The following is a 24,137-nucleotide window of genomic DNA, read 5'->3' on the forward strand; positions in this document are numbered from 1 at the left end:
TAAAAGTGCAACTCTATGATCACTTGTTAAAACTAGCTCCCAGCAACCAGCAGAGACTAATGTCTGCTTTTGATGTGAGTGAGGGAAAAATGATAATGAGCCATTTCATGCCCACAACTCTACATCCCCAGTCCACCTCAGACTATTTAAGAACCAATATGGAGGTTCTGGCTAAAGATATTCACCCCATGGATAAGATAGAGTTACACAAACAAACGGGTGAAATGGTGTATGCCTCCCTGGCAGATGAGACACTGGAAAATTACAAGTTAAAGAGCAGCCTAGACAATACATCATCCCAGCTAGAATTGGAACGAGCATCCTCACAAGCCAAGGACAACAGGATCAAATCCTTGGAGGAGGTAATCATAGAGATAGGACATGATCCCAAGGATGTCAAAGGCATCCAAGAACTGCTGAAAATAAGGGATGCAGACATGGCAGCCCTAAGAAAGAAAATCAAACTCCCGGCCACCATCCATCCACAAACAGATGAAGTTGCCCAGCAACGGCAAGAAAAAGATACCACAGACCTGCTGGTATCCTTATACAAAGAGCTGGTTAGGACTCAAGACCAGCTAGGACAAACTGAAGCTGCAAAGGCAGCACTACAGGAAGCACTGAAGCAAAGAGAAGAGGGCCAACCCTCCCAGCCTCCTCCTGTGATAATAAATCTTGAGGAAGTCCCTCCAAAGACTGCTCCTCCTCCTCAGCAAACAGAAGCTACAGCACCAACTACAGCGCCATCCACAGCAGCAACAACTACAACATCAGAACAGGCTGCTAGTCTAGACATGCAAAAGCTGCAAGCAGAGATCCGAGCTATGGAAGCTCAAATGAAAGAGCTGGATGGGCTCAAACAGAACTTGGCTAATGTTAATGAGAAATTTGATAAAAGCAAACAAAATGAGGCAGCCAAGGAGAGAGAGGTGAAAACCCTTAAGAGAAGGATTGCTGAGCTGGAAAAAGAGCTTGCATTGGAAAAGGTAACTGCTCAGATGAAAGCAGTATTATGGAGCAACATTGGAAGATCCATTGCCAACCAGTGGCAATATATTGAGACTATGGATGAGCAAATGGTGCTCATCACCAAAGCAAACAAGGAGATACAGAGAGCCAGGGCAAGCCTTGGACACATGCCAGAAGCAGCTACCAGGATGATCAATATCCTGAATTACAAGACCAGCACTCAATTGGCTACCATGGGAATCAACAACAGGACAGAAACAATTGCCATAGCCAAGAGAGTTGTTACATTGAGAAACTTGGTTGGGACCCTGGAGAGGAGAACACAGGACATGCAGACAGAAATTAACAAATTCCTGGAGAAATTTGTAACACTGCAGAACAGAGGCCTCCCCAACATTTTGAGCAGCGTGGGAAGAGTGCTCACCCTGGACAACTATAACAAGAGAATTGATGCCCATGCAGTAGCAGAGATTGCAAAACCTCCCAGCACTTCAGCAGACACAGGGCCAGCCACAGGGCAAATGGTGTATGACAGGGTGGAAAACCTGTTTTTTCTCATGAATGAGATAGAGCATCTGTTTGATACACCACCCAATTTCTTCAAATTCACAGAAGCAGATGAGACTCTAGGCGCAATTTTGGCACATCAACTGCCCACACAGGATGTCTGGAGGCATTTGACCCAGACAATTTTGACAGGCCAGAACCAATAGCGCAGAAGGAAAAAGGCAGACACGCGCAGTGGCAATTTTGGGAATTAAAATTTACAGAAAAAGCAGAGGCTGAGCCAACTCAGCCAGACCAGTCACTCACCACCAGCAGCAGTCAAAGTCACAGCTGACAGGTCCGAGACATAGTGTACCAGCCTACAGTCGGGTTTTCTATGCATTAACTCCAAATATTCAGACCGACTTAGCTATTCTTATAAAGCTAAATATCTTCTGACAGAGCATTAAAATGCCTGTACTGTGTATTAAATGTGTAATAAATTTTTGACATAATATCTTAAAGAGTTGGTGAGAATGTAAAGACTGAGATAACGCAGAACTCAGATATTTCTGTAGACCACCGCTAGTATATATAGACCCTTCACAGATGCTGAAGGGGTTGCTGGAATTTTCTCTTGGATAACTTCCATCTGCTGTAATATTTTCAGAGAATTAATACAAAGGAGGAATGGAACTTCCAGAAGTTTGGTGTATTTGATGTCTTGTGGTGAAGGATGCATGTTACAGGATTCCATGGGTGTTGCATAAAACTATAAGTATTCACAAATCTCTTTGTCATGTGTTTTGAGTCTTTTGTTCTCTTTGTTGTTCTAATGTTTTACACTTGATAGCAAGGTGAAAGGATAGTATCAGGATTTAACCATGTTTACCCTGGACTCAAACTGAGCTATTATATATGTTTTCCTCATATACAGTGAAAGAATTGTAATTCTTAGTTGCTGCAATTCGAAACTGTATTTTTATTGTAACAGTCATTTTCAGGGATTCAACTATTGCCCCTGTGACCTCTGTTTTCTCTTGTCTCCTGTCATTACCCAAAAAATATGTTTTAATGAAACACTCAAAAGGCCCTGTACGTTCCATCCTTCATCTTACAGTTTCAAACACACCAAGCCACAGACTCCATTGCCCAATGATATTCAACATATCTGAAAACTACATCACTAAAGTCTAAGGGAATTACATCAACCGAAACACAAGCATAACCTGTACTCAATACCTAGCCTAAAACACCATCACTGTAGATATAAATCATAAAGAGAGAGCCCTCTCTGATCATTGTTTGGCTAGAAACAGTGATTAAAAGATTGGTTAGTGGTTACCCCGGCCGTATTCCCTTGGGAGTCATAGGGAACAACCTGGGTGTTAACACATACAACGCATACACCTACACCCAGTGTATACAATACAATACATACACCTACATCCAATGCATAACATAATACATACACCTACACCTGGCGTACAACACAACACAATACATCTATACCCGATGTACAACACCACACAATACATGCAACTACACAATTCACATACCTAGTACCACATGCCCTCAACACGACATTTATGGCATGCACAAAATACCACACGTGTAGCAGTACCATATGTACAACGTGTACACAGTACCAACTTTACACCGCACCACCTGCACAACATCACATGTGCATGGCACCACCTGCACAATGTCACATGTACACTACACCACTTGTACAACATGTACACAATACCACATGTACATAGTACCATATGAACGAAATGTATGCAACACCACGTGTACACAACGCCACATGCACGACATGTACATAGCAGCACCTACACACAACACCACTGGTACAACATGTACACAACACCACATGCACACATCACCACTTGTACAATCATGCACACCACACCATGTGTACATAGTACCAATGTACAACACGCAGGCAACAACACTTCTACATGGCACTACATATCGAACATCTACATAGCATCATTTGTACACAGCACTACATATCCAACATTCGCACAACACAATATGTACACAACACCACATATCCAACATGTACATAGCATCATCTATACCCAACACTGAGTATGCAACATTCATACAACACTATCGGTACTAACACCATGATCATTGCATAAACAATCATGTACACACACTATATATACACAATATTGCATGCACACAACGTCACAGATGCAACATGTACAACATATACAACATATGCACAACAATAATACCACACATTCAAACCACACTGTCTTTACCAAGCAACATTACTTCCAGTGTCTTATCTATTCTTGTCCCAACATGTTGTAGACCACGCTGCTTTCATTTCGTTGATGTATCCCTCGGTATAACCTATCCATAACATAGACATAATTTAATCACATAATATCAACTCATAACCACATGATACCGACCTCATACATTTGTCATCGCTACTCTTCCCAATTGATTCCTCGTAAACCAATAACCTCATCATGCCATTTGCCTGCACAAGTAATCATTCCTCCACATAATGATCCCTAACAACCCTGTTAGAAAGTAACATGGATACATAGATACATACACATATTCAAACATTAGCATAAATAATCATGGTCCTGTCAGACAACGACATACATACACACATATATATGCATGACATACATACACCTAATGTATACATACATAAACATCAGATAATCATGATCATAACATAATTACCAGATATCAAGGTCAAGGTTAAGAGAACTTCCTTATTTTTGCATAGCATGCACAACATGCATGACATTGGGAACAACAGTTCCCAACATAGCCAATGCATCTAACACCTCAGATCCATTTACTTTACCTTTTTTGGTTACCTTTCTCATGGCTATCCTACCATCGTCCATTTACACCAATGGACCCAACCAATCCAACTGGTTGTCATAGTCTTACCCTTCGCTACGCTTACTCATGCACAGAGCTTCATTTGAATCTTACATTACCTTTCGGGTACCACACAGCTCTCCTGACCTCCGTCAACTTTCCTCTTTCCCAAACAATTCCCAAGACTCAAAACATAAAAGGCAAGACAAGAAACAACTAAAAAGAAAACCATGAAAGTCTATAACAATACGACACCGCAACAAAGTGGTATGGCCATACACTAGACATAAACAAAGCCGAAAATTAAGCACAACAAATCACGAAAGACCAAAAGCACAAGACTAACAAAAAACACCATGAATCAATCCCCTTCATTCCCAGGGAAAGATCAACCCGAGCCTTCTTCAATATTTCATTGAAATCTCTTGTCATGCAATCCCCTGCATCATACTACCATAAACACATAAATATCAATGCATAAATAAATATAACAATATACCATTTGCCTTACCTTGTTGTGCCAATCATGTTGCTTTCAACTGAACACATCCACGCCATCTCTCAAGGGACTCCAATTCCCTTGACAAATCCATCGGCAACTAGAGACTGGCTAATATACCTATCAAGTACATGTTCATGACTATAGGACATATCCACATAATGTCAAACAAAATCAAGGTCAAGAAGGCTTCCTCTATGCAAAGCACTCATTCACTTGGAATTAGGGTTTCCAAACATAGCCAAAGGAATTTTTGTCCAATTCCCTCCTTTTACCTTTTTACCTTGTTGCAATCAAAGCTTACTATGCGTTATCACATCACCCAACTGTTAGTTATGTAAACACATCAATTGATATCCTGTCACGCTAATATTAAGCATGTTTCCTACAACTGTTTACATGTGTCCACCACATGTTCCAAATATCAAGACAATCATATCTATCAATTTGAAATAAAATTTTACAAACAATCATGTCATAACCCATATTCAACTCATAGTCATTAGACATAATGCTACAACTGTCAACTAGATTCAAGTACATATCAACTATCTCAACACATATGTGTTAGTACAATCATCTCAAAACAAGATCATTGGAACACATACTCGTATCATGCAACTCATCAAACATTCAACCAAATTGCAAACATACCATGTTAAATAAATCAACTAGATGACATGATAGACACCAAACACTCAACATCAAATAGACGGCATAGTCAAGAATGAAGCACCAATTATACTACATAAGAAAACGCATACCTTAGTGTACCTTGGGGGAGGCTATCTTGTCTGCACAATCAATCTAGTTAGCAAGATATAACTTTACGACATGTTAACTCAAACATAAATAAGATTACGATATCCATAACACTAACTAACTAAGATGTTCTCATGATAAACTCATAAGCATTTATTGTTCATGCATAATAACCACGTGTGTAAAGTCATCACAAATATGTCGATTCATACCTGAATATCTTAACCATAACCATATGCATAGTCTAATCCAATTTAGCATGATACATATAACATCAAGATATTAATGTTATAACCCTAATCGTCAAGTTAACTTACATTTAACAACAAGTTAACCTATAGCATACTCATCAACAACATATAATATGATCATCAAGTTATCTAACATAAACAAAAATAGTAATGCATACAATCACAGGTTACTATCATTCATGACTATCTCACACATGTGCATATGACTATACTAATCAATTATCATCTATCATGAATGTAACATAACATCAAAAGCCATGTACGTAAACCTAATGTATATAAACCTAATGTACATGACAATCCTTAACTTGCATACATGCATGCGAAACATACAATACTTGTATGAAGATCTGCTCTTACCCCAAAGTCTAATGTTGCAACCTCATTATGATGATCTGCATCTCCTGCTCTATCTCAACCAACACGTTAGCATTATAACAACCAATAGCATCATGATGACCTAAATCGCATACAATGACTTCACAAGGCATTTTTCACCTACTATTCATGCATAGCTATAACTAAGACTATACCTACATAACAACTACATATAGACATATAACACATGAGTGAAAAAACCATATACACACCATTATAGCTAGAGTACAGTCATCAATGCATGACTAGATCAACTACACAAACCATGACCTCATGCATGCAACAACAACCACCTCACGTGCATTTGATAGCAGGTGAACATTGACGTACATAATAATGCATAATCAACCATACACACATGAAGACATACTCCACGACAACACCTTCAACCTTCACATGGCGACATCACTACAACCATGATCAACACCATGCAGTACAACAAGCACATGGACTACATGCATAAGGAACACATATGCAAACAACATGAAAGCATGATCAACATATAGCCCAAGGAGAGTGTAACCACGCTCTCATACCACTCTGTAACACTCTCCTCCCTCATCTACCCAAGCAACTGGCCAGTCGAGGTAAACATACGACGAGAGGCTACTATGATATGATTCAACCTCCTAAGTAATTTTAAGGAAATGGAATCGATGGAAACACAACATACAGACATCCCTCAGGTGCTTCGGGACCCCCAGGAGCTAATCCACCACTCCAGGTGCCCAACCCCTGAGTTAACCTAGCATTTAGATGAATTCAACCGAAAGTCGCTCCCATGACAAGGCATGCATGCAACTGTAACCCTATAGTTGCTCTCACAGGCTTTCCTGCCAACAACCAGAGACCCAATTTGTTAGTGTTATGCCAGCAACTCTAGGATTGAGCCATTTTTTTAGGCCCAGGTCACTGCCCATAATTGCACCATATCTTAAAATCAGTAAAATAACATGGAAATGACAATACTAAAGCAAATACTTGTTCAAGACCTTGACTAGACCCCTACTAGCCATGACAAGCATTTTGTCGAACACTTAGTAAATATGCAACCTATAGGTGTAAATAATAGATCTGAGCATAGGGGTATCATACTTATCTGAGATTCGCTATGAAGCATTGTCTCCTTATCACATTAGCTGACATTTCATACATTAGGTCACGGATACATTGATCATTAAATTACAAGTAAAAACATGATGAGAGCCACACATGGCTGTTGTCATAAAACATGTAAATAACCAACATAATGGGGACAAAATTATCCATGAAATCACAACCATATAAACCACATATAATCCATAAAAATGCTCATAGAAATACAAAAAGAAATACCCTTTCATTAATGATGCAAAATCCAAACACGGGATGGGACTTCCACGTTCCACTTGACCGTAGAATGGCTGAGCCAAATCCCTCTTCAGTAATTCACCGCCATGACATATTCCAAGCATGAATGTGGGATCACATAGAACACATCAATCAAAAATCATCCAAGGCTTCCAGAGGCCATCCACCTCAACCCATCAAACAATGATTCCACCTCACGATCGGACATCAAAAAACCAACATCAGATCAGTCTTTATCCCAACCTTCCATGGCTCCAGAGTGTTTGTTCCAACTCAATTCCCAGGATTAGTAACTCAAACCACAACTTACAACGAGCTCCAGAGCGTTTGTCCAACCAAGGCTCCAGGACTAGTAACTCAACCCACAACTTTTACCAGGCTTTAGAGCGTTTGTCCAACCAGGGCTACGGGACTAGTAGCTCAACCCGCCAAGGGCTCCAAAGTGTGTGTCCTGTTGATTTGGGGTAGCATAGGATGTGCTCTAGCTATGAAAATTGGTGGAGAGGCTAAAACCCATGATATCTCTAGGACCCATAAATGGTTTCGGCATATTGTACTCGGTTTGGGAGATATTAAAATAATTAATATTTTTAATGGAGTTCCTAAGTCTAAACTTAGGAAAAATAAAATATTAATGGGTATTAATATAAAATGAGTTAGAAGGTTCCAAAATTCATGGATCAAGCCAAATCTAATCTTAGACATTGATTAGATATGTAATCTCGGCCGTTGAAGGACCAACAGGAAAAGTATAAGAGGAGGCTTGAGGCTTAGTTGGAGAACACACTAAAGTGATCAGTCATTCGATTTACTAAAGCGAGGTTTGCTAAGTAAATTTGAATCAGTGATCAGTAGCGAGGGGCAGTGAGTAGTGGATAGAGAGGCAGAGATAGTGCTGAGAGACCAGCGCAGAGGCAAAGAGGTAGACACAGAAGCCAGAGCAGACCATGCAAAGCCCAGCAGAGACAGTGCAGAGGCCAGAGGGCCTATTTCATCCACGCAGAGGGCAGCAGGAGTGACATAGAGGGTCCCAGAGGCTGCGCAGTGCCTCAAAGGGTTGGCGCATAGCGTTATGAGGTTGACGCAAAGGCCAGGAGGGTTGACGCAGTGATTGAGTTTTGTTGGAGAGGGTTTCGTGGGGCAGGCTTTCTGAATACCTACTTCCGAATAGAGAGGTATTATTGTCGATTATTTATCTTTGTCATGTGAGCCAGTTTGACACCCAATGTACTCAAGAAAATATTCTTAATAATAAAACCCTCAAAACTACTGCGCCGGTTTTCCCAAGTTGGGGTTTCCCAGGACAATTGTCAAAAAATAACGGTGTCCCTTTTGTGTTTGTCTATTTCTTTCAGTGTTTGATCTGTAGATGGTTGAGACTATATTGTGTTTATTTCAGTGTTTATATGGTTAAATAACTTGTCAGTAATTAAACAAGTAGGCGAAATAAACCAGAGAATACATATAAAATTTCTAACAGGTAATACTTAGAAATTTCAACATGGTATCATAGGATTACAGATCACAGGAGAGCTGAAGGCACCAACTGAATCAGAAAATTTGCAGCAGAAACAGTTGTCACGAGTGACAGAAGTTGTTCCTAGCAGAAAGCATCAGAGAAGGGTTGACGCAGAGGGCCTGCATCATTTGTTCAAGCTAGAGAAGGGGCCAGCGCAGAAGCAGTGAGAGGCAGAAGAGGCTCTCGAAGAGCCATGCCATCCTGCTCAGCCAAGTAGAAGTGATGCAGTTGGCTAGTGGAGAAATTCAGCCAGTGTCTGGATTGCACAGAGCCTAGAGGCTCAGTTCTTCAGTTGTTGGGGCATAGGACGCTGTGGGCAGATTGTGGAGAGTGAAGTTGGTGGGGTGTTGTTGTTGTTGAGGCAGAATAGTACCTAATGGGACATAACCAAGGTAGAGGGAGTCGCTACCTAAGCGGATTTCTAGCCAAGAAATCCAGATTAGTGTTGCAGGAGCATAGGAGATCAGAGAGGTGTGATTCGACTATTGGCAGGAGGATTTCCAAGAGGGAAATCGAGACTCAAAGGGAGTCTAGCAGGATAACTTCCAGAAGGGAAGTAGAGACTCAAATGGAGTTGAAGAGAGAACTTCCACGAGGGAAGTAGAAACTCAGAGGAGTTGAAAAGAAGAGTAGAGAGATGGCCATGAATGGATTGAGGGATCAGGATAGGTTGGACGGGGTGTCCAACTTTGTCATTTGGAAGGCCAGGATCCTGTTTGTTATAGATAGACATCACATCCAGGCCTTCGTCCTGAGAACTGTGGCTATTCCAATTGACCCAGCTAATAACGAAAGGTATGAGGATGAAATGGCCAAGGCGAAATTCATAATCCTTGATGGGGTCAAGGATCATGTGGTCCAACATATTGCCAAGAAGGACACGACAAAGGAAATGTGGGACACCTTGAAGAAGTTGTATCAAGGCACTTTCGTGCAGAGGAAGATGCTACTGGAGAATTAATTGCGGTCATACCAGATGCAGAAGGGGGAGCATATGGATCACTTCCTCAGCAGGTTGCAGGAGATCCAGGACCAACTAACTTCCATAGGGGCCACGCCGGATCAAGAATTAATGGTGATGACCACCCTAAACACAGTCTCCGAGGAGTGGGAGACATTCGTCCAAAGTATTTTGGGCAGAGCGATTCTTCCAGGATGGGAAGAAATGTGGGCAGCTCTTCACCAAGAAGAGATCAGACGGCTGACCAAGGCAGGAAGCAACGACAGAGCCTGGTTAAGATTAATTGCTTCAACCCTGGGGAACTAGGTCATTATGCAAACCAATGTCCAAGGAAGAAGAACAAGGGGGAGGCATCTGACTCTAAGGCAATGCTAGCGAAGGCGGAAAAGGAGGAAGAGCAGGATGACAATTGTGCCATGAGTGCTCATGTACCTCTAAAGAGGAGGTGGGGAGACATCAAACCGTAGCTAGGAAGACTGCAGGTGATGAGGGGCAGGATCCTTGAGGTACCCAAACTCTTGGATTATACCTTACTACGGGAGCCTTAAAGAGAGAGTAGCAGGACTTGCGGATTTCAATAGAAACGGATGCGAATGAAGCGGCAGAGAGTGCTATAGTGCAGTAGTGCCCGAGCAGCGCAAGGCTAGCAGGCTACAGCAGTGCCAGAGGCATGGAGAGTGTTGCGACAGTGCAGGATGGCACAAAGAGGTTTGCAGCAGCGCGAGATGCAGGGAGTTTTTATAGCAGCGCAGAGGCAGTAGAGGGAGCACTTGATAGCAGCAGAGAGAGCTTCAACATCGGGAGCGTTTCTAGCCTGACAGGGATGTCAATTGTTGGGTGGATCAGTTACTTACTTCTCAGTAACTGAGTTGCAGTGCAGTAGCAGTTAGTAGTAGCACGATGCAGCATGATGAGAGGGGGTTGCAATGCAGATGCAATGTTGGGAGAAAGGACCAACAGTAGCATGGATGCAGAGGGAGTTGTCGTACAGATGCAACAGTGGCAGTGGCAGAGCCATGGGCAGCAGTGCAAAGGATGTTGGGCGGGGGGGCCTAGCATCAGAATAGGTACCGGTATCGTATAATCAAAGTGATGCTCAGTGTGGATTATTACTAGAGCACAGTCCTCACTAAGAGGGAGTGTTGATTTGGGGTAGCATCAAATGTGCTCTAGCCATGAAAATTGGTGGACAGTCTAAAGCACATGAGATATCAAAGACGTAGAAATGGTTTGGGTAGATTGTACCCGGTTTGGGAGATATTAAAATAATTAATAATTTTAATGGAGTTCCTAAGTCTAAACTTAGGAAAAATAAAATATTAATGGGTATTAATATAGAATTGGGTTAGAAGGTTCAAAAAGTCATGGATCAAGCCAAATCTAATCTTAGCCATTGATTAGAGCTGTAATCTCGATCATTGAAGGACCAACAGGAAAAGTATAAGAGGAGGCTTGAGGGTCAATTGGAGAACACACCAAAGCGATCAGTCATTCAATTTACTAGAGCGGGGTTTTCTGAGTAAAGTCGAATCAGTGATCAACAGTGAGGGGCAGTGAGTAATGGATAGAGAGGCAGAGATAGTGCCGAGAGACCAGTGCAGAGGCAAAGAGGCAAACGTAGAAGCTAGAGCATGCCACACAGAGCCCAACAGAGACAGTGCAGAGGCCAGAGGGCCTGCATCATCCATGCAGACGATAGCAAGAGTGATGCAGAGGGTCCCAAAGGCTACGCAATGCCTTAGAGGGCTGACGCAGTGCTTCAATGTTGCTGGAGAGGGTTTCGTGGGGCAGGTTTTCTGAATACCCGTTTTCGAATAGAGAGGTATTACTGCCGATTATTTATCTCTATCGGGTGAGCTAGTTTGGTGTAGGAATTTACAGGGTAAGTTCCTCAGACAGAACACCAAAGGACACTGCTCACAAGCAGATCGCAGATCAATACACCAGTACTTTTGACGTGGTTAAAACCCTCAAAGAGGGAAACAGTCCACGGCCTGAGCCAACACGGCCACTTCATGCAATTTATTAATAAAAGAATGAAAATTTACATAAGCTTCTCTCATGAACAGTTAACCTACAAATGACCCTCCATGCTCTTTAAATAGAGATCATGGACCAATCGGGTGTTAAGCCACGGATCAAGTGTCGGTAATACCGAGGAGAGAATGAACCGTCGGATCACTACATATCGTGACCGTCGGATTGTAAGTTACAAAATGTACGTAGTAAAGAAACACACTTTACCTAACTCTATACCTAACTCTATATTAGACCAAGTTGTACTTAACTATTTCCTATGTGTCGGAATATCATAACATCCCCCCTTAAGAACAACTTGGGATAGGATTGAAGGATTTACAAATATGACACAATAGGAGAAGGAAGGAGGCACTAGAGCCTATCCCCCCTTAGTGACAACTTCCTAAACTCCAACCATAATTCGAAGTTTAGTGAACTCCGCCTCTGTGAGAGCCTTTGTAAAGATGTCTGCAACTTGATCATATGTTGAACAATATTGCACTTCAAGAACATGGTCATGAATGAGCTTTCTGATGAAGTGCATGTGCAGCTCAATGTGTTTGCTGCACTCATGTTGGACTGGATCTTTGCATAGCTGAATGGAACTTTGATTATCACACCAAAGTGTAGTTGGATGCTGCTGCTGAAAGCCAAACTCTGACAGGATCTGACGAAGCCACAAGGCTTCCTTACTAGCTTCTACGGCACCACGATACTCTACTTCTGCTGAAGAAAGAGAAATGGCACCTTGTTTCTTGCAAGCCTATGTAATAGGTCCTGAACCAAGAGTGAACGCATAACCTGCAGTAGACTTCTGATCATCAGGGTCACCAACCCAATTGGAATGAGTGAAACCAACCAATAGAGGAGCTGCTTCGGCACTGTAATGAATCCCAAATTGAACTGTACCTCAAACATAACGAAGTATTCTTTTAGCTGCTTTCCAATGACTTTCATGTGGGTTTTGCATAAACCAAGCAACAAGGCCAACGGCAAAGGAAAGGTCAGGACGAGTATGGGTTAGATACAAAAGTTTTCCTACAAGTTGATGGTATAAGGTAGCATCAACTTCAGGAGAAGTACAAGTGACTGAAATTTTGACTCCAGACTGAAAGGGAGAAGGGGCTGGCTTACAGTCTTCCATGTGAAAATGGCGTAGAATATCACAGGCATACTTGGACTGAGAAAGGGAAATACCTTCCTTGGATTGCAAGACTTGAAGACCGAGAAAATAATGTAAGTGTCCTAAGTCTGTCATTTCAAACTTCCTTTTAAGGCTAGACTTCACATGGTTTATAAGGTTGGGATCACTACCAGTCAGGATAAGATCATCAACATAAAGAACAAGAATGATAAGAGACTTGCCCACTTTCTTGGTGTAGACAATGTTGTCAGAATGACACCTAGAAAAGCCATTTTCTAAAAGAAAGTTATCCATTTTGGCATACCAAGCTCGAGGAGCTTGCTTGAGACCATAAAGGGATTTCTTAAGTCCACATACAAGGCTGGAGTTTGTTTGTATAAAGCCAATAGGTTGTTCCATATAGATTTCTTCATGCAAGTCCCCATGCAAGAAGGCGGATTTAACATCCACCTGATGGACTTCCCATTTGAAAGAGGCAGCAAGGGAAAGAACGAGGCGGATAGAGTTCATTTTGGCAACAGGGGAGAAGGTTTCAGTATATTCAAAGCCTTCAACTTGTGAAAAACCCTTAGCAACAAGACGAGCTTTATGTTTATCAACTTTCCCATCTGGTCCATACTTGGTTCTGTAAACCCATTTGCATCTAACAAGTTTTCGTCCCTTTGGTAGAGGAACAAGATCCCATGTATCATTTGCCAATAATGAATGATATTCTTCATTCATAGCTGCTTCCAAATCTGGATGGCTTGAAGCTTCTGCAAAGGTGTCAAGATCATAATTCACTGAAGCTTGAGCCAATAAAGAAGAGGCTGTCTCGAACTGAGAACATGTACGTCGTTGATTTGTAGGATCACCGGCAAGATCACCTACTACATACCGAGTAGCACAGACCCATTTTGGAAGCTGAGGAGCTGAAGGAGGATCCTGATAAGGTGGGGGAGGAGTTTCATCCTCGCTTTCATCATCTGAAAAAGAGATATTTTCAAAAGTAGAAGAGATATGGAGAGGTGGCACATCTGTCGAACTAGGCTCGCAAGCCGATATATTTTCAGCAAACTTTACATCTCTTCTAATGATAACATTTTTAGACTTAAGTGGAATAAGTCTATATCCTTTGACATCTTCAGAATATCCAACAAAAATACATTTTTCACTCTTAGGTTCTAAAGCATTATGTTTCTCATCTGGAATATGGGCCCATGCTTCACTTCCAAAAACAAGAAAGTGACTTACATCTAGTTTGATTGAGCTCCATGCTTCTTCTGGAGTGATATTCTTTAAAACCTTAGTAGGAGTGCGATTTATTATGTAATTTGCACAGTTAATTGCTTCTACCCAATAATTAAGACTATGTCCTTTAGATTGAAGCATACAATTAGCCATTTCCTTTAAGGTGCGATTCTTCCTTTCAGCTACACCATTTTGTTGTGGAGTATATGGAACAGTATGTTGCATTTGAATTCCATTCTCAGTGCAAAAGTTGATGAATGTGTTTTTAACATATTCTCCCCCATTATCAGATCTTAGCTTAAGAATTTGATGTCCAGATTGTTTTTCAACAAAGGCCTTAAAGGCCAAGAACATGTTAAATACTTCACTCTTGAGTTTTAAGAAGTATACCCAAGTGCGTCTAGAGAAATCATCAATGAAAGTTAAGAAATACTTGTAGCCAGAGAATGAAGCAACTGGAAGTGGACCACATAAATCACTATGCACGAGCTGTAAAGGGGCTGAGGCGTGCCAAGAGGCACGTTTTTCAAAACTGTCACGATGATGTTTTCCAAGTACACATCCGGAACAAACACCATCTCTGCAAGATACCATTGGAAGACCTGTCACCATATTTTCTTTACATAGATTCTGAAGAGAGCGATAGTTTAAGTGACCAAATCGCTCATGCCAAAGTTTTCTCACTTCATCATTATGAGCAACAAATACTGAGGGAAGATTTGATGACCCAAAGTTGTGAAACTTATACAACCTTGTAGAATCATCAGCAATGCCAGTAGCTAAAATCTGTCTAGGATCTCTTAGGTCCTTAATTACAACATCGTGAGGTGAAAATTCAACGATTTTACCTTCACCTGAATGAGTTATCTGATATACAGATAGAAGGTTGCAGGATAAGGTTGGAACACATAATACATCATTAAACTGACCATTGTCTATATGAACAGTTCCAGTCCCTACAACACTAAGAGATCTATCATCACCAACATATATATTTTTGGTGTTACAATCATTTAAAGAAGAAAACATGGCTTTGTTTTTGGCCATGTGATAAGAAGCCCCAGAATCAATGAGCCACTCATGAGAATGAGAAGAAGAAGATACATTTAGTGCATAGCCAGACCGAGATGCTTGACAACCACATGCAGAAAGTGCCATTCCTGAAGATGAAGTTGAAGTTGAAGAGTGCTCCAAATGGATGTTATGCTTCTTCATTGCTGCTTCCAAGGCTTCCATCTTCTTAAAGCATTTGGATTCTAAGTGGCCATCTCGATTACAAAAGTTGCAATGTCTATCAGTCTTCTTCCCTTTGTTTTTATTTGTCTTATCATTTTGTTGAAATGATTTTTCATTTTGAGGCTGAAATTGCTTAGGACCCTTGTTTGGTTTAGGACCATTCTTTTTAGGATACAACTTCCTAGGATTCTTTGGATTTGGTTGCTGTTGGGCGGCTAACGCTTTCTTAGAAGAGTTTTCAAGATGAAGAAGACCAAGGTGTAAGAGTTTTTCTTGTTCTCTTATTAAAGAATCACAAAAGGAATCAAAGGAAGGGGACTTGTAGGTTTGTCCTTGAGAAATGAAGGCTTCTCTTGTAGAATGGAAGGTGGAAACAAACACAGAATAGGCTGGTCCCAACTTAGTAAGAATGGAGTAGATAAGGCTACTATCTTCTTTCTTAACCTTAACACCTTCCAAGAGAAGTCTAAGGGTCTTGAACTTGGACAAAAAAATTTCAATGCAAGAAAAATTATTGGGGTCCAATGTAAGCAATTCATTTTCAAGTTGATGGTCTTTAAGTTCATTTTTAATTCCAAAGGCTTTAGTAATCTGTTTCATTGCTTCATCAGGAGTATCAAGTTCTACAATATGGAATCTAAGATCTGGAGAAATAGACATCCCTATCAACCCATGTGCTTGGTCTTGTCTATTTTCCCATTTAGTTGCCTTGTCTTCATCTTTCGGTTTGGTCTCTTGGCCTGTGGCTATTCTGTAAAGACCTTTACTTCTAAGTAAATCCACAATGTAGGACCACCATTGGAAGTAGTTGGTGCTGTCAAGAATAACTTAGCATGGACTTTCCATTTTAAAAAAAACTGAAGCTATAGATGCTGAAACTAAGTGTTGCAATGGAAAGATCTAGAAAAATTAGGTTGTTTCAAAAAAATGGTTCTGAAAACGGCTTCCGGATGAAGAAGTTATGGCTTTTTGAAGAAAAATTGATGAAGTCGCCGACGAAGTGCGGGAATGTGCGGAAATGAAAAATCCGCCCCCACAAAATGAAGACTTGAACCCAAGACCTCTACTCTCATAAATTAGCTTTGCACCAAGTGAGCTATACAAAAAGTTTGAGAGAGAGAGGGGGGGGTTTTGATGCTTTGGGTTGCGTGCTTGCTTTGAGAAAGCTCTTTTTCCCTACAAAACAAAAACACAAAACCCAACATGGACATAAAAAAAAAACAAACCTTGCGGCTCGAAGTTAGCTTTAGCCAGAAACTAAATATTTTCCTCAATGTTTCTGATTTTTCGAGATCACACTAAGGCGCAGCGGAAAAGAGCATACGCATGAGAAATTCCTTCCTTTCTGTTTCTGATTTGCCCAGATCGCACAAAGTCGCAGGGCAAAGAGCATACGCAAAAATGAAAGGTATAGATCCGGTAATAAAAAAAACTAAATAAACCGAAAACCGAAAGAAACAGAGAGAAAATAACTGTAAACTGCAAATAAACACTGTATACCTCCAGATCTTACAAATGACGCAGCTAGGGCTACCGGAAACCTTTTCGCGTGAAACGAAAGGGGTTCCTCAGTGGAACAGATGCTCCCAACACAACAGAGTAGTCCTCTCAGCCCGAAAGCAATCAGAAATAGTAGATCTAGGAAACGGTAGTCGAACGCAGTTCTACTGGCTTTAGATTTGGATCACCAACGGACGCGGCCCTCAAATAGCTCTGATACCATGTAGGAATTTACAGGGTAAGTTCCTCAGACAGAACACCAAAGGACACCACTCACAAACAGATCGCAGATCAATACACCAGTACTTTTGACGTGGTTAAAACCCTTAAAGAGGGAAACAGTCCACGGCCTGAGCCAACGCGGCCACTTTAGGCAATTTATTAATAAAAGAATGAAAATTTACATAAGCTTCTCTCATGAACGGTTAACCTACAAATGACCCTCCATGCTCTTTAAATAGAGATCATGGACCAATTGGGTGTTAAGCCACAGATCAAGTGTCGGTAATACCGAGGAGAGAATGAACCGTCGGATCACTACATATCGTGACCGTCGGATTGTAAGTTACAAAATGTACATAGTAAAGAAACACACTTTACCTAACTCTATACTAGACCAAGTTGTACTTAACTATTTCCTATGTGTCGGAATATCCTAACATTTGGCACCCAGTGTACTCAAGAAAAGTTGCTTAATAATAAAACCCTTAGAATTGTTGCATCGGTTTTCCCAAGTTGGGTTTTTCAGGGACGATTGTCCAAAAATAATGGTGTCCCTTGTGTGTTTATCTATTTCTTTCATTTTTTGACCTGTAGATGGTTGAGACTGTATTGTGTTTATTTCAGTGTTTATATGGTTAAATAACTTGTTAGTAATTAAACAAGTAGGTGAAATAAACCAGATAATACAAATAAAATTTCTAACGGGTAATACTTAGAAATTTCAAGAAAGGCTACGGGAATAGTAACTCAACCCAAGTTGTTTCAGGGCTCCAGAGCGTTTTTCCAACCAAGGCTACGGGACTAGTAACTCAACCCAAGCCATTACAGGCCTCCAGAGCATTTGTCCAACCAAGTCTTCCAGGAACTAATAGCTCAACACAAGTTAAGGAAACATGAGAACCAACTAGAAAACAAAGAAAATAAACCCACAACACCATGGCTATCTAGAAAATGGTAGGGCTAGGCAAATCCATTGTCAATCCAGGAAATCGTCCACGTCAGTGACAGATCATGACCAAGAAACCACATGCATGCTAAAATTAGTGAAAGAAACATACATGCAATTCGGTACCTGCAAGCAAATCTGATGTAGATGTTGGTCTCAATGCCTTCTTGTGCTTTCCTTCTCTTCCTTTGCCTTCTTTCTCCAAGAATCCAAGTATGCCACACCCTCCAAGAGTGCTCCAAGAAAACTCTAAGTCTCCATGAGTATGAGAGAGAGAGAGAGAGTAGAAGAAAGATCCACCAAAACCTTTCAAAAGTTTACCAACTGATCCTTAGAAGCCTTTTTATCAATGAGGCCTCTATTTTCTTCATTTTCCATTATTTTCATTCGATTTCCTCCACAGATGCTGACTGTGAGCTTTCACCTTCCTTTTCTCCTAATTTTCTTTATTTTCATAAATAATTGTGCCAAAAATGCCATTTTTCCTTTCCAAAGCCTTAGTCATTGCCTTTGCCAATTTCCTAAGCCATAATAAATTGAATCAACACCCACTAGGATGTTTCCCCCATCATTCAACTTGGAATACCTTTCCCATCATCCATGGCCTTATATATATTTTTACATGGAATTTTGACCAGGGTTGTTACAATGATGGACAAAGCATTCCTCAGATCTATGCAATGTTGGATAACAAGCAAGCAGATCATCGAGCATCTATTATCAAGATGGATGGTAAGCTTTGTGATCAAGTTGTTTCTATTTTGATTGACCCTGGATCTAATTATAGTTATGTTAACCCTGATATGGTGTATAAGTGTTGTTTGAGAAAAGAAGTGCATGCACAGTCTTGCTTAGTGCATTTGGCTACATGTACTAAGAAAAGAGTTGATCATTGGGTAAGAGCTTGTGAATTTGAGTTGAATGGTATGCCTACGTCATTGCATCTAAATGTACTTCTACTGGGTTCATACAATATGCTTCTAGGTATGGATTGCTTGTATCTTCCCGGGACTAAGGTGGATTATTATGAAAAGGCTATTGAGTGCTTGGATGGCAATGAAGAATAGACAATCTTATAGGGTAAGAAGAAGACAACATCGATTAGAATGGTTACAGCTATGCAGGCAAAGCACAATCGCGGGAAAGGGTGTGTATTATTTGCAGTGCATGTTTCCAGTAATAATGGTAAGGATGTTGAGGATGCATAAGTATAGAAGAGGTCTCTGGTTTTACAGTAGTTTCAGGACATGTTTCCAACAGATATTTTAGAGTTGCCTCCTCAGAGAGAAGTGGACTTTTCTATTAAGTTGATATAGGGGCAACACCAGCATCAAAGGCACCTTAAAAGATGATCACTCCAGATTTAGTGGAATTGAAGTTTCAATTGAAGGAAATTCTTGACAAGGGATACATAAGGCCAAGAGTATCGCCTTGGGGTGCACCAGTTTTGTTTGTAAAGAAGAAGGATCGTACTCTCAAGTTGTGTATTAATTATAGGCAATTGAACAAGGTGACGATTAAGAACAAGTATCCATTGTTGAGGATTGATGACTTGTTTGACCAGTTGAAGGGAGAAAAAGTGTTCTTAAATGTTGAATTGAGATCCAAATATCATCAGGTACGCATCAAAGAAGAGGACATCTAAAATACTACTTTTCGGACTAGGTATGGGCACTATGAGTTTGTTGTAGTTCCTTTTGGTTTGACTAATTCTCTAGCTACTTTCATGTGTTTAATGAATAGTGTGTTACGTCCTTAGGTATACAAGTTTGTTATTGTGTTCATTGATGATATATTGATATATTCTAAGGATGAGGAAGAGCATGTCAAACACTTAGCAGCAATATTGAGATTGCTAAGAGAGCATCAATTGTATGCCAAGCTTATTAAATGCAACTTCTTTCAGACATATGTACATTACTTGGGACATGTTGTTTCCAATGAAGGCATAACAGTGGATCCAAAAAATATCATAGTTATCATGGAATGGGTAGCTCCTGGGAATGTGGATGGGGTCAGATCATTCATGGGTTAGCAGGTTACTATAGGAGGTTCATCAAGAAATTTTCATGGATTTCCAATCATATTACATCGTTGCAGAGGAAAGGAAAGAAATTTGAATGGATAGAAGAATGTGCAGCTAGCTTTGAGCAGTTGAAATAGTTGTTGAAAAATGCTCCAGTTCTAAAGATTGTTGATCCAGATAAAGAGTTTATGGTGTGTGTATATGCTGACAAGAGAGGACTTGGTGGAGTCTTGATACAAGAGGGACGGGTGGTATGCTACGAATCAATGAAACTGAATGAGCACGAGCATAATTATGTGACACATGTTCTTGAGTTTGCAACCATCATTCACGCATTAAATATGTGGAGGCGTTATCTTCTTGGCAAGAGGTTCATTCTGATGAGTGATCACAGTGGGTTGAGGTACTTACTTGACCAACCTAACATGAATGTTAGGTAAGTTAGGTGGTCAGCCACGCTTAGTGAGTTTGATTTCGAGATCAATTACATTAAGAGAAAAGAGAATAGGGTTGCAGATGCTCTTAGTAGAAGAGTACACGTAAATAACATATCAACTATGAGTTCATATGGAACAGATTTACAGGATCAAATCTTACAGGCAAGACAGTAGGATGGCACGTATAGGGATCTTAGGAATAGGTTACAACAGTAGGGTATAGGAGATCAGGATGTGGACTATTGTCTCACAGCATATGGTTTGGTCATATTTAGGGACAGGGTCTATGTGTTAGACAACAACAAGCTCAAGAAGCTTATCTTGAGGGAATTTCATCTTGAGCTATATTCAGGTCATCTAGGATATCATAATACATTGATAGTGGTGAAGAAGTTCTACTATTGGTCGAATCTGAAGAAGGAAGTGGCAAAGTTTGTGGCTAGATGTTTGGATTGACAACAGGTAAAAGCAGAGTGAAAGCATCTAGGTGGTCTACTACAGTCGATTTTGATTCCAAAGTGGAAATGGGAGGTCATTTCTATGGATTTCATTACAGGTTTGTCAGAGATATCTAGACAGCATTATTCTATTGTGGTTGTGGTTGACAGGTTGAAAAAGTTAGCACACTTGATTCCAGTGAAGTCTACTTATTCAACTTGTGATATAGCATAAGTCTTCATCAGGGAGATAGTGAGGTTGCATGGTGTTTCGAAGAAAATTGTGTCAAACAGAGATGCTAAATTCACTTCCAAGTTTTGGAAGGAGTTATTTGCAGGTTTGGGTATAGAGTTTCCCTTTAGTATATCTTATAATCCGTAGACAAATGGACCGACAAAGAGGGTCAATAGGATTATGGAGGACATGTTAAGAATGTATGTTATGCATCAACAATGAAAGTGGGAGGAGTATCTTCCACTAGTTGAGTTTACTTACAACAATAGGTATCAAGAGTCACTGAGGATGAGTTTGATTGAGGCACTTTAATGACAGAGTTGTAATACTCCTATCAATTGGAGTGATCTGGTGAACATGGTACTTATAGGACTAAACATATTGGCAGACATGGAACAAGAATTGCAGGTTATCAAGCAAAATCTAAAGGAATCACAGGATAGGTAGAAGAGTTATGCAGATCATCATAGGGAATTTAAGGAATTTCAGATTGGGGAGCATGTGTATTTGTTCATCTAGCCCAAGAAGAGCTCCTTGAGGATTGGGTCATGTGCGAAGTTGAAACCTCGGTATTGTGGGCCTTTCGAGATCCTTGAGAGGATTAGACCAGTGGCCTATAGACCTGCACTGTGTCCGACAATGAAAGTCCATGATGTTTTCCATTTTTCGTTGCTTAAGAGATATGTAAAATATATTGATCATGTTATTGATTGGTATATATTTTAGGTGGAGCCAAAAGGAGAACTCCAACTAGAAAGTCAATGAATATCGCAATGAAATATGCTCATGCTCCAGAACCAAGCAATCAAGCAAGGTAAAGTGCAGTGGAAGCACTTTGGGCCTGTTGAAGCTACATGGGAGATGGTTGATCAAATGCAGGCTATGTATCCTTCATTGTTTGTCGATGAAGGAAAACGTGTTTTGGCATATGTACATATTTACATATGGTTGTTATTGTAAATACCACAACAAGTTGTGTTATTAAGATCCAATAAGCGGTATGGGTGTCATGTTGTTATGTTTGTCATGTTGGTTTTGCTTTTCAGCAGGCTGTTCATGTTGAAAATAGCAACAAGAAATGATAAAAATAGAATCCAGAATATTCCAATTTTAATTTGTCCTTGAATTAAAATTGAGAATTAAATTCGAATTTAGTCTCACCAGCTGCTTGGAAATAATTAATTAATTCATTATGGATTAATTAGTTGGAGAAATTCAAGTTAGAAGTCTTTTTGCAGTCATGCAACAGTTATCCCTTAAATTAAGGAGATTATCCCTTAATTAAGGAGATACGATTGAGTTATATTTGAGTTGTGATTAGTTAGCTCAGTTTACTGAGTTAAGTCAGTTAAATTAGTTCCAAATTGTTTGAGGAACTAATTGTGAGTTATCAGTCAGTTGATGCATGCATGCACTCAACCAGTGTACTCTAGATAACTGAATATTCCCTCATCAGGAACTCATGCATGTCTGTTCTAAGAAAGACCCAGTTGAGATTAAATTCAAGGACAGGTCACTATCAGTTGCATGTGTTTTCCTATAAAGGAAACCAATGCATGCAGTCAAGATAAGGTTCCTTGAGGATTGCACAGTTTTGACAGGGTGTGAGATTAGTGTTCCACTTGGTTGAGAGTCTTCCACTTGGTAACAGGAGGATCACCCAGGAGAAGTTGCAAGGAAATAGGAGCTTGGAGGGCAAAGGAGAAGGCTTGTGAGAAGCTTTGATTGCCTGTGAGCATCCAGGAGAATTGTACTGAGAGTTGGCTAGCTGTGAGAGCTAAGGCGTTGTATAATTCTAATGTATTTCCACCTTATATGATAATACAAATAGTGGGGTTTTTAGCTGAGGCTTTCCCCTAAGTATTTTCTTTGTTTCATGTGCATTGATTCTTCTTCTTCTGGTTATATGTGTTCAACTCGATCTTGCTCAATCTTTAAGCTTCCGAAAATTGATAGTAGAAGTAGATTATAGTATTTTGCTTTGGTATATTGCATTATCGAGTTAATCTACAGTTAGGTTTTCTATATGGTCTCAGAGCGATATTTGTAGAGAATTTGCAGAATTTCTACAATTCATTGTAAATACTGCATCGAGCTAAGTTATAAAGCTCCATGGGCAGTATGTTTTGGTATTCAACGGTCTTGCTGGTTATAGGTGTCATAGAACACTGAGGATGGTGTTTGTAACAAGCCCGAGTTAGAATTTCATGTAATAAAGTTAATAAAGGAAAAATAAGACGAAGGTCATGGGACATGTATTCCAAGATGAATGTTGGGAAAAACATCCTAGTGGGTGTTCATTTGGTTTATTATGGCTAAGGAAATCTGCAAAGGCAATGACAAATGCTTTGAAAAGGCAAAGAGGCATTTATTGGCATTTAATTTATGAAAATAATGGAAAATAGGATAAAAGGAATGTGAAAGGTCACAAGTTGCATGTGAGGAGGAAACTTAAGGAAAATTGAGGGAAATTGAATAAAATAGAGGCCTCAATGACAAAAATGCTTATGAGGATCAGTTCACAACCTTTTGACAGCTTTGGGTTGGAGCTCTCTCTTTATTCTCTCTCTCTCATACTCTTGCACACTTAGAGCATTCTTAGAGCACTCTAGCATTGAAGAAAGGAAGGCAAAGGAAGGACAATGAAGCAAAGGGAAGCAAACAT

Source organism: Pinus tabuliformis, chromosome 9 (assembly GCF_031772625.1).
Source record: "Pinus tabuliformis cultivar Carrire ecotype Pingquan chromosome 9, CPIR1, whole genome shotgun sequence".
NCBI lineage: Eukaryota > Viridiplantae > Streptophyta > Pinopsida > Pinales > Pinaceae > Pinus > Pinus tabuliformis.